At 33.7% G+C, this 15,486-nt stretch overlaps 1 long non-coding RNA gene across 1 annotated transcript; it reads right to left on the reverse strand.

Moving 5' to 3' along the window:
- Positions 1-1,544: 1,544 nt before the first annotated feature.
- LOC143572100 (uncharacterized) lies at positions 1,545-2,766 on the reverse strand. Its single transcript, XR_013142209.1, has 2 exons — positions 2,583-2,766; positions 1,545-1,917 (listed from the first exon to the last, which is right to left on the reverse strand). It is a non-coding gene; the product is annotated as an uncharacterized LOC143572100 (long non-coding RNA).
- Between the last annotated feature and the right edge of the window lie 12,720 nt (positions 2,767-15,486).

A 15,486-nucleotide genomic window follows, 5' to 3' on the forward strand; every position in this document is an offset into this window, starting at 1 on the left:
CTAGCCAAGTAGCCATCTTTTCTCTTGTTTAGAGTTGAAACGTTTGAAACTTAACAATTGTTGTTTGTGACCTCGGGGGGTTTCTTACTTGCTGCCCTTCACTTGAGATTTTGATTTCTACATGCATGTTAAAAGCAGTTTCAATAGCAAAATTGAAAATATCAAAATATTATCTATGTATTTATCTAGGCTCAATACAATCTTTGAGCTTCTAGACTCTCTTCCAAAACTTCAAGAGCTTGAATTGAGTTTTTTACCTGCATGGTAATAATGCTAACTTGTGTCTTTTCACAATCTGATAAATAATAACTTTATAAGTAATAATATTTTCAAAATCTAAATTACTTTTCTTGTAGACAAAAGGGGGTGTTAATAACAAGAGGCTTTTTACCGCCTTTCCCAGCCTCAAGGCTCTTAAATTGTCAAATATATGTTTAGACAATGGTATGAAGTTATCATGTGCCTTTGAGTTGATTAAAAGCTTACCGAATCTGCAGACTCTTGAAATCACAGCATGTAACTTGGTATATATACTTCTGCTCGTCTTATGATCTAATATATATATTTGCATTTGAATACTAGTTTGCTATTCTTGCAGCGTGATGGTGTGTCTCCACCAGTAGACTGCAATGCAACAGGGCTGCTGCAGCTTCGTAGTGTGATGTTTGAATATTGGAAAGGCTCAGAGAATGAGTTGTTTGTAAAGTATTTACTTGCGTGTTCTCCTTTCCTGAAAAAGATTGTTATTCGTTCCAACTTTTGCTCTAAGATTACGTCGGATGAAAGGCTGGAGTTTGCTAGTAAGTTGCTGCAGGTGCATCGAGCTTCCCCTGTGGTTGATATCGATCTATCCCAATTTTAATTATTGTAAACTTCTCTTTTATTTCCTGGATATTTGTATGAATTTATGGCCCTTTTGTGTTTGAATATTATGGTGACATTTTGTTTCTTACTTTGGAACATGAACTTAGTTAAGGTTTTAACATTTGACTTAGTTAAGGTCATACAACATGTTCACAGATGTCTGACATCTACAGATGCATTTAGTTTATACATAAACGATTGTAGGATAATTTAAGGAGTAAATGTTAAATTTTCACTAGGGGTGTGCACGGTTCGATTAGGTTATTTTTGTTCTTTTAGCTAAAATAAATAAAAGAAGACGGCTAAGTGAACCTTTAGCCTTGCGAGCTAAGTTGAACACCCCCCCCCCCCCAAAAAAAAAAAAAAGAAAAAAAAAACTAGTGATACAACCCATATAGCAACAGGCACAACCAAGTAAAGAATGAACAACTTACAATAAAATGAAAAAAATAAGCAAGTCGAAATCGATATCAAGTTTGTAACAAATAAATAATGATTAAAAAACAAATGCGTGAGTAGGAATCAATATCATGTTTATAAATTGGAATCGATATCATGTTTGTAAATTAATTCACGAGCCAAGTTCAAGGTTTAGATATATTTGCCAATTTCTCAAGCTACACGAGTCGAGATTCTGCTTGGTTTAGCTCATTTACATTCTAAGTGCATACAGTAATCTTAACACATTATTATTCATCAATCAACACATAGTAAAATCCCTACACAATATTTCCGAAAATTCAGTTTAATAGAGACAAATTTAAGAGAATGCAATCCATAAAGATAAGTTCAAAAGCCGAAATCGATTTCAGCCACCGGGGAAGCTCGATGGAGCTTCAACAACTTCTTAGCATGAAACAACTGTTCATCGGGCTCTAGTCGCAATATATGAATCTTTTTCAGGGAAGGAGAACACGCAAGAAAATACTTTATAAAATATACTTCATTCACTAAACCTCTAAAATTTCCAAACTTGACACTCTGAAGCTTCATCATGTTGTACTCTACCTCTAGATTTGGAATTGGAATTGAAATCGGAAATGGGTCATCACCCTGAAAGAATAACTAGTATTTAAACGCAAAACTACACATATATCATATATGAGATTATATGACTAGTACGTAGTGTGTGTTGGAAAATTTGTTACGTGTGCATTAGTAGGTTGTTATGACACAACAAATGCACACTAATAGACATTGATGAATGAGATATCGATGTGTGATTGTGTGTATTTGAAAGAAAATACTATAGTGGTGTATCCCACATCGGTGGGATGGAGAACTTGTGCCTTGTTTTTCCTCTATAAATAGAGAGGTAAACTAAGTTGCAACACACACCAAACCTTACACACAACACAAGCATTGTTGCAAGGTTTTTTCAACTTCTTCTTCTTCTTCTACATTTCTGGTTTCTTTTATTCGAACCTTTTTCAGGTTTACGGTTAACTCCGGCAGTACTACTGCTTCGGCTGTTGTACCCTGGGAAACAACGAGTTCTCTTGGGAGACTCGAAATATTGTTTTAAGGGCCCCTTGTTCAACACGATCCTCAGCCAACCCGTTTACATTTTTTTTGTATTGTATTTGGTTTATTTCTTTGATTCTGTATTGTATTTCAGATTCTTGTATTGTATTGTATGAGTAATAAAACTGTTTGTTAATTTTCTGTTTATTTACTCAATTCACGAATTCGGTTCCTACAGTGTGATCGGTATAAACCTGCTGAACTGCTGTGAATTCAAGGGTCTGCAAATTTGGGAAGCGTCAGATAATTTCCAAAACGCGTGATAACATAATTCCATTGCCAAATTTTATTCTTGTTATTTTAAAAGCCTTGAGTAAGGGAAAGGCGGTCAGGAACCCCTTTATAGCACCACCTTTTGTCAACTATACGAAAGCGGTAATAAAAGTAGTGCTATTTGTTTTTTCAGAGGTAATATATTTGCAGTCTGCGGATCACATCTGCAAACATCTGTGGAAGAAGAGGTGGACCAAACCTTTACTGTCACACCCCATCTACGGCCTAATCGTGTGACTCATAGTTGGTACCGTTTTTGTAATTATATCGGAGTTATGGTTTAATAGCGGAAATTTAGCGTGCATAAAATATTAATACTTACATATAATCAAAATACAGGATTATAAAAATACCCGTTAATGTTTACAAAAGATTTTTTGTTTAAAACCACCATTTTATATTTAACATTAACAAAATTCATCTGAGCCATCAGATCGCCTAATGGCTACTTCGTACCCAAGCATCTATTCTTCATTACCTGTAAAACAATTTAAAAAAATACGTCAACAACACATGCTAGTGAATAAGCTGACGCAAAATATTTCATTTACTTAATTACCCCTCGAGATATAACTTGGGTCTTGGCGCATCGTGACTTAGGAATAATCAAGTTAAAAACTTAAATCACAATTATAAAATTAAGCTCAACTCGAAATCGCTCAGCAAACACCGCAACGTTCGAGATTTATAGTTACCATCAGTATACACGTGATTACCCTCTTTCGGACATTACTTAGGTCCGGCCCGTCATAGCGGAGGCATAACCAAGTATGGCGCGGTGTCCCCGCCGTCTAACCACATATGAAAGTGGTTCGGTTTGTTCATTAAAAAAATGGTTTTGTTCATTTATTTTTATTAAAAAAGTAGTTCGGCTTGTTTATTTTTGTTAAAAAAAGTGCCTTGGGTTGTTTATTTTGGTTAGAAAAATTATTTTAATTTTACAAGTAGTTTTTAACCAGATAAGCAGTCAACATCACTATTTTTGGCACATAATCGTACACGATATCATCCACGTCATAAAAACAAACGGAATCTAATCCCATTAGGGAAAAGTTCATTAGCAGCCAATAGGTAAAAAACTTGAAACTATTGCGGTACATTTTTAAAGTTTGTTTAACGCCGGCCAGTGAGGCAAAGTTTGGATTATTAAAATCCAAAATCCCTAAGTTATTTCAAAAACCATATTATTAAAATATATGTAATTGTGGAGGTTAAAGTATTCGTTATGTTGTAAATAACTCATGACCGGCTCGCTATAACACTACAAGAAAAAAGGCCTTTAACGACACGCATTGCATGTCATTAATGCGTACAGATGACACGCAAATGAGCGTCGTTGAAGCCCAGTCATAAACAAAATAGGTGCGTGTCACATTATATGACACGCATTAATGACACTCTTTTGTGACACGCATTTATGACACCAATTTACGACTAGCGTTTATGCGTGTCATTGTATACCTGTTTAAAAAAAATTATTATATATATATATTGCATAATTAATAATTTTTACATTAATTACACAAATATAGCATCAAACCATCCATTTCATAATTAAACATTATAAGTCAATATATTACAAATATTTTCGAGTTAACAAAAGTATTTGTTAATTTTCAACCCTATACATATATCACTACTCGAAAATAAACTATGATGCCAAATTCGACCATTCTTCTCAAATTGCATTAAAATCCGCATCCATGTACTCGTCTTTGCCTCCCCCAACCTAAGAAATTAAACAAACAAAAACGATACAAAATTTGGCCGAGTTAAAACGAATTGGGTCAAAACAAAACAATATAAACATAATCAAACATCTAAATTATACTTACATTATTATTGACGAGTATTTGAAGTCATTCATGAACGATTTCCTTCATGAAGTTTAAAATATAATAACCACACTCGGTACTTCCCGGCTGAGTCGAACACTACAAAATTACAAACAGTAAAATAAATAAGACATATAATAAAGCTTTTAATGATTTAACATAATTAAGCCATAGTTTAATGAAGCTATACAGATTTTAAGCTTATAACATGCAGTCAAGATATATAACAACTTGACATAAGTTGTTCAAAACCTGTTCAAAACAAACTTCCTGTCCAAAGTTCCAAACTTCAACAGTAATCTAACTGTACTATACACCACTTTATTATAGTGTGTTTAGGCAAGCTAAAACTAAAAGAGGCCCATATATCTAACAATTATTGACATTACAAATTATAGATTGAAGTGATCCACGATACTTGGTTAAAAAGAAACAAACAAATAAGCCCTAAAGCATTGATATAAATCTGCTTTCGCAATTCAATATCTCACCAACAAGGAATTAAATGCTCACCTTGCTATTGACCCAGTTTACTTTTACCCGCATGTCGGATCCCGTTTTTACACCGTCCAATACCATTGCCCTACAAATTAATGAAATATATCAAACAGTATAATATATATTTTTTCAAAATATAACAAGTTCAGCCCCTGCTCTAAAATATATATTAGAAACTATTTGCAAGAGTTCTACAGGTGTGTTGATCATGAAATCGTAACCTCCACGATACTAAGGTAAATATTTTTATTAAATCTGGCACCACTGTTTTGTCATTAGGCTTGCTAAACGATTTGCAAGATGACATGCATTTAAATTTTAAAGTGACTTAGTGGAGAATGTAACTTATTATTGTTATTATTATTATTATTCTTACTTTTTTATTTTACATGAACATTTGAGACATTTAGGCCAGTAAATGAGATGAAAGATGACATCTGAATGTAAAGTGACGTTAGGGATAAAACTGTCAATTAGGTTTTAGTTAAAATTATTGGGTTCAAGTTCTACACGTTTGCATTACCAATACGCTTCAATACTTGATGACGATAACATAATTACTTTTTTAATTTTGCATGAATGTTGTCACACTTCAGCCCGGTAAATGATTTGTGAAATGAGATTGGTTCCTAAAACGATACGAGTCACTAGAACAGTCAATGTACGGTTACATTTGGGCCCGATTACCTAAAGTTGAATAATCGATGTAGGCACATCAAATGACTATAGACGCATCATTTGGAAAAACTAAGTTGTAGGCATATCAAATAATCGTTACGCAAATTGCTACTACCGTAATCATTTGTAATTATGTTTCAAACTACACATGCCCACTGCACCTATGTTTCTGTTTTCTGCAACCATGTATGCTAAATTTGGGATTAATATTTGATAGTTTTATACTTTTATTACCATATTTGGGATATCTTTTTTTTGTATGTGTATGACCTATTCACTTATTTATAAAGGGCATTCAAATTTGCAATACCAAGTGGCTAAAAAGGTAACCTGAGTTAGCTTCAGTACATTGTCATGGAGCTAGACTTGACTTAAAAGAAGCTTAAAACTATCACTGCATAATAAGAATTGAAATCAAAAGAATATGCAAATTGACAAGAGAAAGTTATTAATCCCAAATAAGACCTGTGCAAGCGCTGATCTGCAACTGCACGGCCGCTGAAACACTACAAATCCAAAATTCTGACCCGCAACAAACCTGCACGTGCGCTGATCTGCAACTGCACGCTCGCTAAAATAGTGCGGATCCAAAATTCTGACCTGCAATAGACCTGCGTGTGTGTTGATCTGCAACTGCACGCACACTGCTTGAGGTGTTAAAATAAAGCTCGAAAGAGATTGAGCTTCATCTAAGTCAAATCGGGCTGGGCTTAGACAAGCTTGAGCCTACAAAAAAGGCTGTTTAATAATCGAGCCCGAGCCGGCTCGTGAACCTAAATGAGCACCTATTATTTATACAACTTTCATATAATCTGCTTAAGATATATTTATTTATAATTATAACCGTACATGAAAATATGATAATTATAACTAAATAATACATATTGTGTTACTTATAAATACGGAATTTAATAACTAAATCTAATGAATATCCATTCTGTTTTAATGATTATAAAATATTAATATATCTAAATTCATAAACCCGACCCGATTAACCTCATAATCCCATCGGTTGACCTGATTAACCCCTCTAGATACAAACACGAAAAGTTTAGCAAGCATACAACACTAATATCAAAGTATCCCTACTTAACTAATAAAACATTGACATTTTACATGCTCAAACCCTATTAAGCATAATTTCCACTACTAATTGTATGATACGTGGTTCATCTATTACAACATTATCTATCAATAACCAGACAAGAAAAACAGCAAATTAACAACATTAAACGCTAACCGAGATCAGCATTCAGGTTTAAAAAAAACAATAAAAAAATTTAGATTAAACCCTAACCATTTATGAAACCAACATTCAGATATTAGCATTCAAATTTCAGCAAGTAAACAAATAATTAACAAAATTAAATCCTAACCAATTATGAAACCAGCAATTAACAGTAGAACAAAGTAAAATTTAAAGGCATATACCTTACTGTAGATGAACTCGTGCCAACAATCCTTCAATCGAGTGAAAAATTTTACTTCAATCAACTTCAAACCCTAGCCATGGTGGAGAAAGATCGTTGTGGTGTAGCGTGGTGGTGGTGGAGACGAACGTATCTGATGGGCTGTGGTGGAGAGTCAACGATTATTTTGAGAGGATTGGGAGAAGGCAAGACAAACGCATCTGATGGGCCCGGTTAATTTCGAGAGAATTTGGACGGGTGTTTAAATTTTTTTATTTGGTTTGAAAGATGACAATCAAATATGACATACAGTGTTGGTTTTTAAAATTATGACATTGATTTAATGACCTACAAAAATAAGTGTCATAGATCCTATAACTTTTTAAAAATATGACATTTTTTTAATGACACGTGCATTTGCTCGTCATAAATTGTTGCATGTCATTAAAAGCCTTTTTTTTTTAGGAGTGTAAGCTCAAATTAAACTGATCTAAAATGGTCTCGAGCCTAAAAATAAGCTTGCTTTATAAACAAACCCAAAGCCAAACCTTACTTATCAAGTTTGAACAGGCTTAAACGAGCTCTTGTACAAATCATACAGTGAAAACATATTATTGAACTGCGACACACTTTATTTCACAGTGAACACATGTTATTTAATTGTGACATGACACTTTGTTTTACAGTGAAAGCATATTATTGAACTGTGATACACTTAATTCTATTTTGTATTCATTCAACCAAATCAACTGTTTAATTTCGACCCATTTGATTTAAATAACTCCATGCGTCTTCAATCATTTTGGTTTATAATAAGGATAAAATAGTTAAATTCCATTTATTATTATTATTATTATATATAAACAAGAAATTTGGTGCCGCACTTGGCGGCACCGTATTATTCGATGAATTTTGTTTATTAGTTCAGTTACCATCATAAACGTAATGGAAACTGATCAAAAGTTTTTTTTTAGTTCCGGTATTATAACATACCTGAAAAAAACCGACCGAGTTCGCGTAAACTCGCGACCTTACTTAAAGCCCATGACCGACAACACTCGGGTTTTACCAATGCTCAAGTTTACCGACAACCCCCCCCCCCAAAAAAAATATAAATAAATAAATAAATTGGTCGTTGGTTCACCTCAGTCTATATATATTTTTTCGTTTTTTAGTTCCAATACTGTAATGTACGTAATCAAAAACGACCGAATTCGTGTCAAGTTACCGATTCAATGCTCGGGACCACAACGCTTGTGTTTTATCACCAACCGGGTTTGCCAACCAAATATACATCGTCTTAAATATTTTGTTTTTTTATATGTTAATTTGACAAATTAATTTTTGGGTTTCAACGTTCAAATTTTACCAATGATGTCTATATCGTAACGAATGCAGCCGATATTGATCTATTCGTGTCGACTCATCGTCATAACGCTCGGGTTTTACCAACGTCCGTGTTTCAACACTAAGGTTTTGCTAGCTTCCCGGCGCAACACGCCGGGTAGAAAAACTAGTTATTATAACAATTTAGAACTTTGGTGCCGCAGAGTCCTGTTGGGCTAGTTTTTGCGACACCTTATTGATGGCATTTTTTTTATTTGTTTTAGTTCTGCTTTTTAACCGAAAACCAGTTTTGTTTTAGTTAAGGTATTGTAATGAATGTGACGGAAACTGATCGAATTCATATAAACTCGCCACGTTTTGTTTAGTTCTAGTAGCGCGTAATAAACGTAACGAAAAACCAATCGATTGATGATTCTTACCGTAAAGAATGTGACGAACACCGACCGAATTCGCGTTGATTGGTCGCCTTAACGCCCGGGATCGATAATGGTTGGGTTTTACCAACGATCGAGTTTTACTAACCTGACCCCAATTGGCCGCCTCAAAAGTTTTTTTTTGTTTTAGTTCCAGTACAACAACACACGCAAACGAAACCGACCGAATTCGTGTCGACTTACAATCACAACGCTTGAGACCGACACACTTGGGTTTTACCATGCCCCGGCGCAATGCCCCAGGTAAAACACTAGTTATTATTAGTGTTGTATAACAATTAAGAGGATTGGTGTCGTAAAGGCATCGACCGGGCCACGTGGCGACCAACTATTGGGTCACGTTGAATTCTTTTTGGATTTTTGTGTTTTAGTTTGGTATCGTATCGAACGTGATTACAAACAGCTGAATTTGCGTCAACTCAACGCCTCAACGCTCGGATTTTACCTACTTACATCCGCAGCGTCCGAAACCAACAACGCTCGGGTTTAACCAACGACCGGGTTTACCGATTAAATAAACATCATTTTAAATATTTTAATTTTTTATATGTTAATATTTTTATATGTTAATTCAACGAATTTATTTTTTGAATTATAACCCTTAGATTAATTTAACAATGTCGTTTATACTATTCCATAATAAACATAACCAAAGGAATTCGTGTCGACTCACCATTTTAACAACCACGACCGACAATGCTCGGGTTTTACCAACTCACTACTGCAACTTTTGGGAGCTACTGCGCTCGGGTTTTATATTTGATATTATATAAGAGTAGTTTTATCATTTATTATATGTAATTTCATGATTACATGTATGTAATAAAAAGTTTATAAATCCTATTAACCATGTAACATACATGTGTAATAAACAATTTGCGTGTTGTATAAACCAATTTATACATATATAATCGTAAGTACATGTAATAAATGACAAAACAACTCTTAAATAATATTAAATATATAAACATTAGTAAATACATGATTTCTTAATGTTTATAAAATGGGTGTTGATAAATGTGCCCCCTCCGTACCGTTTTTATCGAATGTACACCCCTTCAACTTATTAAATCAATTGCTATAATCTCTTAACATTATTTACGTACATATTAGCCAATACAATATTTTTTCACTTAATATTCTCCATTATATATATCTAACTAAAAACAATTATGCTACTATTATTAATTTATTTTACTAGTATTAATATTGTAAATATTTTTAATATATTTGTAATTTTAATAGTATCAAAGTGTGTGTATATATATTGTTTTATAAATATAATAATGTATCAACACTAATAATAATAAATATTATTATTATGATTAAGCACAATAAACAAAAAAAAAACAAAATAAAAACTTTATAGTTTTTAATTTAATATTTTAAAGTAGACTAAAAAACAATGTTACAGGGGAATACTATTTCAAATAAAATTCTTAAAAGAAAGGAAAATTTAGAAGAAATAAAATAAAACTTTACAGTATTTAATTTAATATTTTAAAGCGGGTCATAAAATGCTACATGGGGTAATATGTCAAAAAAAATTATAAAGGAAATGAAAGTTTCGGGGAGTGGGTATGACAAGTAGACGAGTGAAGTACGTTTAGCCTATTCCTTCTAAAATATTTGAGAGTTTGGAAATAAACACGTCCTCTCTCTGTACATATAATTTGAAAAGCTATTTAAGTTGAGAAACTGTTGAAAACTCAGTGTAACAACCACAGTATGCTAGAATGAGGATGTGAATGGATTTTAAAACATAAACTCATTAACCAAACAATTATGTCAATGATGACTCTTATTCTTTAACCATTAATAAAGCAGGATATGAGGTATTTTCCCATATTTAAGCAAGTATTAAGCCTCAAAGATTATTAAAGACAACATTTAAACTGATTCTAAAAAATTGTAGAAATAAAATTAAATGAATGAGATGTAAAAACGCTATAAGTGGTAGCGGGTCTACTCGGGTTGTGTGTGTGTGTTATACCTCTAACGGATTAAATGCTAAAAAACAAAATAACTTTGTAATCATATTTGATGTTAATTATGTATAAAATAGTTTTAAGAATATTAAAAAAAAGTTATTCGACTTAATCAAGATCAAATAAAACCTGTTGTGGTAGAAATCTGTTTCGTCCCATCAACATGATATGGGTGAAAACAGATATGCCATGTCAAGATCAAATAAAAAGGTTACAAAAAATGTTGTTTTATTGATCTTTTGGCATGGTAACTATTCATAAAATAATTTTAAAATATGAAAAACAAACAGAGTAAATGATTAACTTGATTTAGGTTATGTTAACGCATTATCCGATCAACCCATAAAGTATATTATTTTTGCGTATACCTACTTTCCTGCTTAGCCCAAAAATCATCTCACTCCCAAACTGCAGCTCAAAACACCAATAAAAATGAAATAGAAAAATGAAAAACTGGCCGAAACAAAATAAAAAACTTTGGATTTTCAAATAAATGTAGTAACTTTGTTTACTCATAGATCTATGACAGAAAAAAAACGTTATTCCATGTCGAGCGTTACAAACTACTATCCATCACAAATTTAATGGAGAAATGACCTTACAAAATGTTAAAGTTTTTATTTTTGTTATTTATGTTATCAAACTTATAAAAGCTTTCAAGGTAGATAGGTAACTTCAGAAGTCAGAATCAAGCGGTTTCTATACGAAATATTTCATTTTAAATGAAATTTGCACATGAATCTAGAAAATAAATATCATATAAGTTCTACAAAACCATAAAGTCTATAACCAACAATAACATTTAAATGAGTTATTTTGGGTAAATTGCATTTCATCAAACACTTGGTGGACATGATAATAAAATCAATCCGGAAAGTTCATTAACAATCGATTTAGATATTCATAATTAAAATGATAATAGATACACATGGATATACATATTAGAAGCATTGTGATCGAATATAATCAATTTAAAAAAGCATCCTTAAAATCCATAATATCAACCGAGATACAAGAAATCTATGACACATAATTATTATTAGTACTTACTATTCCGGTATTGGTTGAATCAAATTGAAGATGGAAACGCCATAGAACTCCTGCATTTGACGGAATAGTGATGGTCGTGTATTTTGTATATATATTAGTGTATTAATTATGTAGTTTTGTTGAATATATTGTTAGAACTTTGGTACTTTATACGTGCTTTTGTATTTCAGGTAATTGATCGTTAAAGATGCTAAACGGGATACCTGTACGAGCATGGAATGATATCTCGGGAAGACCGAAGCATGATTTGATGTCTTGGGAAGTGTTACAAGGATTCGAGAAGAGCACGGATGAGAAATCATAAGCCGATGCTAAAATTGAACAAGATTGGTTGACAAAATGCGACCATGAAGTAAAACGAGCATATCCTGAGCTAGAAAATGAATTACGGGACCCATAATATATGAATTTTGGGTTCTCGACGAGAGGAATCCAAAAACGAGGTTTTCTTAGGTCGCGGTCGCGAAGGGTAGGGTCTATGGCCATCGCGATACGCGATGGTTTTTAAAAACGTGAAAAAACGGATTTTGACCTATATCTTCTATTTTTCGAACCCTAATCAAGATTGACGACCAGCAGCAACTATTAGGCGATTTTGGGTGAATTCCAGGGCTACCAATCATCTCTTGATCAATCCTAATGGCCTTCCTCATCATAATTGAAGATCTATTGATGACGATGCTCGGCTAGTCTTCTTCGAAGCATACATGGGATGTAAAGTTTGTAACAGTTTCAGTTTCCTCATGTGACTAAGAACATCTATGTATAATTGTTTATGGTAAATCTATGATTATTGATGTTTAGTATTTATGTGTGTTCAATCGGTTTAGGTTTACGTTGATCTGAACGATTAGTTACCGGTTGCTATAATAATTGATCATAGGGTTGTTTGATTAGGTTGAATACGAAAAAGCATATATTTGCCCTTAACTGAGTCACACTGGCAGGGACCGTTTGATAACCAGTGCCGTGTGTAAAGCAATTATTGTTGCCTAAGGTTTTGTTTAGTTGATCAGTCTGTAGTTAACCGTTAATGATTAATCTGTTAGGTTGCATGAGATTACTGTAAGTTACTGTTGGGTCCATATTTGTGGTTTGAGCTTAGTTATGTGTTTATTGGGCTGGGCTACGGGTTAGCTGTGTAAACCGAGAACTCCAAAGAGTTCTCGGTGGGCTTGTGATTAATATGGGCCTAGGTGTTTGGTTTCCCTATATATAGTTTACATAATGTATAGGGTAGGGGTTGTTCACATGAGCAAAGAGTGAGCAGAACTAAAGAGTTGTTCATTTCTTATTATTATCAAGTATTGTAAGTGCTTAAGCACCCGACATATTCAATAATATACGTTTGTTTTGAAGCAATTCCGTGTTATTTTACTTTTTATTATTCGTGTTCTTGAATCACCGAGTGTTGGTATTCCGCACCAATACTCGTTTGGTTGATATCATATTGTAGTGATCCAGATTCGGGACTTACAATTGGTATCAGAGCCTTGGACTAATTCAGGCTCGTTATTGTGATATCAACGGATTCAAGATATTAAGGTTTGGTGGTGGTGTTGATTTCCGGCGAGTTGCTGATCTGAGAAGAAGAAAACTTATTTTGGAAACTGTTTAAATCCCACAATTTACGGGATTCAGTTGGTGGCATATTTGAATAAGTCAACTCTGTTTTCAGGCACATTTTGGTTGATTTCGGTACTATTTAAGGGATTTCGGTCAAAGTTGTTCTCAATAATTAGTTCTTGGCTAGAATCACGGGTTTTCGGTCACTTTTGATTGTTCTCGGCCAAAAAATTTGAAGGTTTTCGGCCAAAATTAATCGTTCTCGGCCAAATCAAGAGTTTTCGGTAAGAAACCTTAGTTCTCGGTCAACATCTGTTTTCGGTCATTAGGTGTTCTCGGTCAAAGCTAGTTCTCGGCCAAGTTTGAAGTTCTCGGTTAAAAATGAACGAATTTTTTCCTAGACGCTTCTTTTGGGTGGGACATCTCATTTGAGAATTTTAGCGATCATATTTTTTCGAAAAATTTTGGCGGGAGAATCAGATTAATTGCTCAATGGATTCTTAACAACTCGTCTTTAAATTATGTTCTTTAAATTGTAGAGAAAAAATAGAAATGTTTAAGCTTCATAACGATAGCCTAATTAGAGATATGGAGAGAATAAAATCAGAAAATTTTAAACTTAAGAAAAATGAAAAGGGCTTTCTAGACAAAATAGAAGCACAGAACAAGGACATTAAAAAGCTTAAGTCTGATTTTAGTATAAAGTCTTGTCATCATCTTGAGGCCAAACAGGAAATTGTTGAATTGACTGCTAAACTGGAAGCCTCCAAGTTTGAAATTTTAAATCTAACTTGCAAGTTTGAAAATGCTGAACTTGATTTTAAAAAATTCGATGGTTCCAGTAAAGTAGTTAACTCAATGATTGAAAACCAATTATGGTGGAAGGAAAATGAAGGTGAGGGAATATGATACAGTCAAGTTCCCCCACCTTACAACCACAATTATGTCCCTACCCCTGTCACCAAAGAACATGAGGAAAAGATAAAAGACATGAAGTATGGTAAACAAGTTCAATCTGAAACTGTTGGATCAAGATCCCTAGAGGAAATCAAGCCTGTTTTTAAATGTGTGAACAATTTTGATGCTTCTACTTCATGTGCAGATATAGTAAATGATGTTGCTTCTGATAGTAAAGGGGTTCAGGCTAGTGAAAATGAATCTCATTCTAACGTGTCATAAAACTCATATGATACTACATGTCAGAATTGTACTAATACACAGAGTTGTGGCAACAAAGGGAAGGCACGTAAGAAATCAGCACAACAAGGACAGTCTCGTGCTCATAGATCCTACGGATCTCCATGTGTTGATAAATCATCGGGTGCTACATATATTAAGAAGCAAACATGTTACCACTGTGGCACGCCAGGACATATAGCCAGAAATTGTGTTCATCGTCTATATGTTCCTTACTAAAAGAAAAATCATAAGGCTGTACCAAGGGCTAAGAAGAATGGAAAAACCTTTCATAAGAAGGAATTCCAACATGAGGCTAGTACTTACGTTGACATTAGAAGAAGGATGAAAGCGTGTTTCGTCTGCGGGAACGACGGGCATTTGGCAAAGGAGTGTCACTACTGTGCTGTTAACAGACAAGCCCCTCAGGTGAAAGGTAACAAGTTTCAACCGAATCTAGTGGTTAAACAAAATACTTATTTTAAAAAACCACGAGTATCTGTACAACGGGTCACAGATACTCAAGGATTCAAAGCTAATATGACAGGTTTGCACTCAAATGATTTAGAAACTGTTAAAAGAAAAATAAGTTTTCAGAAATCAAAGAGTGTTGAGAGTTCTAAGAGTTCGAGTTCGAATTCGAATTGCTCCACTCCAAAGTCTGTTCTTTCAAATTTCACTAAACCAAGACAGACTTGGAAACTTAAAACTCGGCAAACAGAACTGTATTAACAAATGATTCTGCTAAAGATGGGAAAGATATGAGTTGGCAAGAGGTCACATATGTTGATGCTCAAGGGAACCCCAAGACATTTATGACTTGGGTTCCTATGTCCAACTGATC

Source organism: Bidens hawaiensis, unplaced genomic scaffold, assembly GCF_021521415.1.
Source record: "Bidens hawaiensis isolate Kalapana, Puna unplaced genomic scaffold, B.hawaiensis_p1.1 tig00025745_1, whole genome shotgun sequence".
Taxonomy (NCBI): domain Eukaryota; kingdom Viridiplantae; phylum Streptophyta; class Magnoliopsida; order Asterales; family Asteraceae; genus Bidens; species Bidens hawaiensis.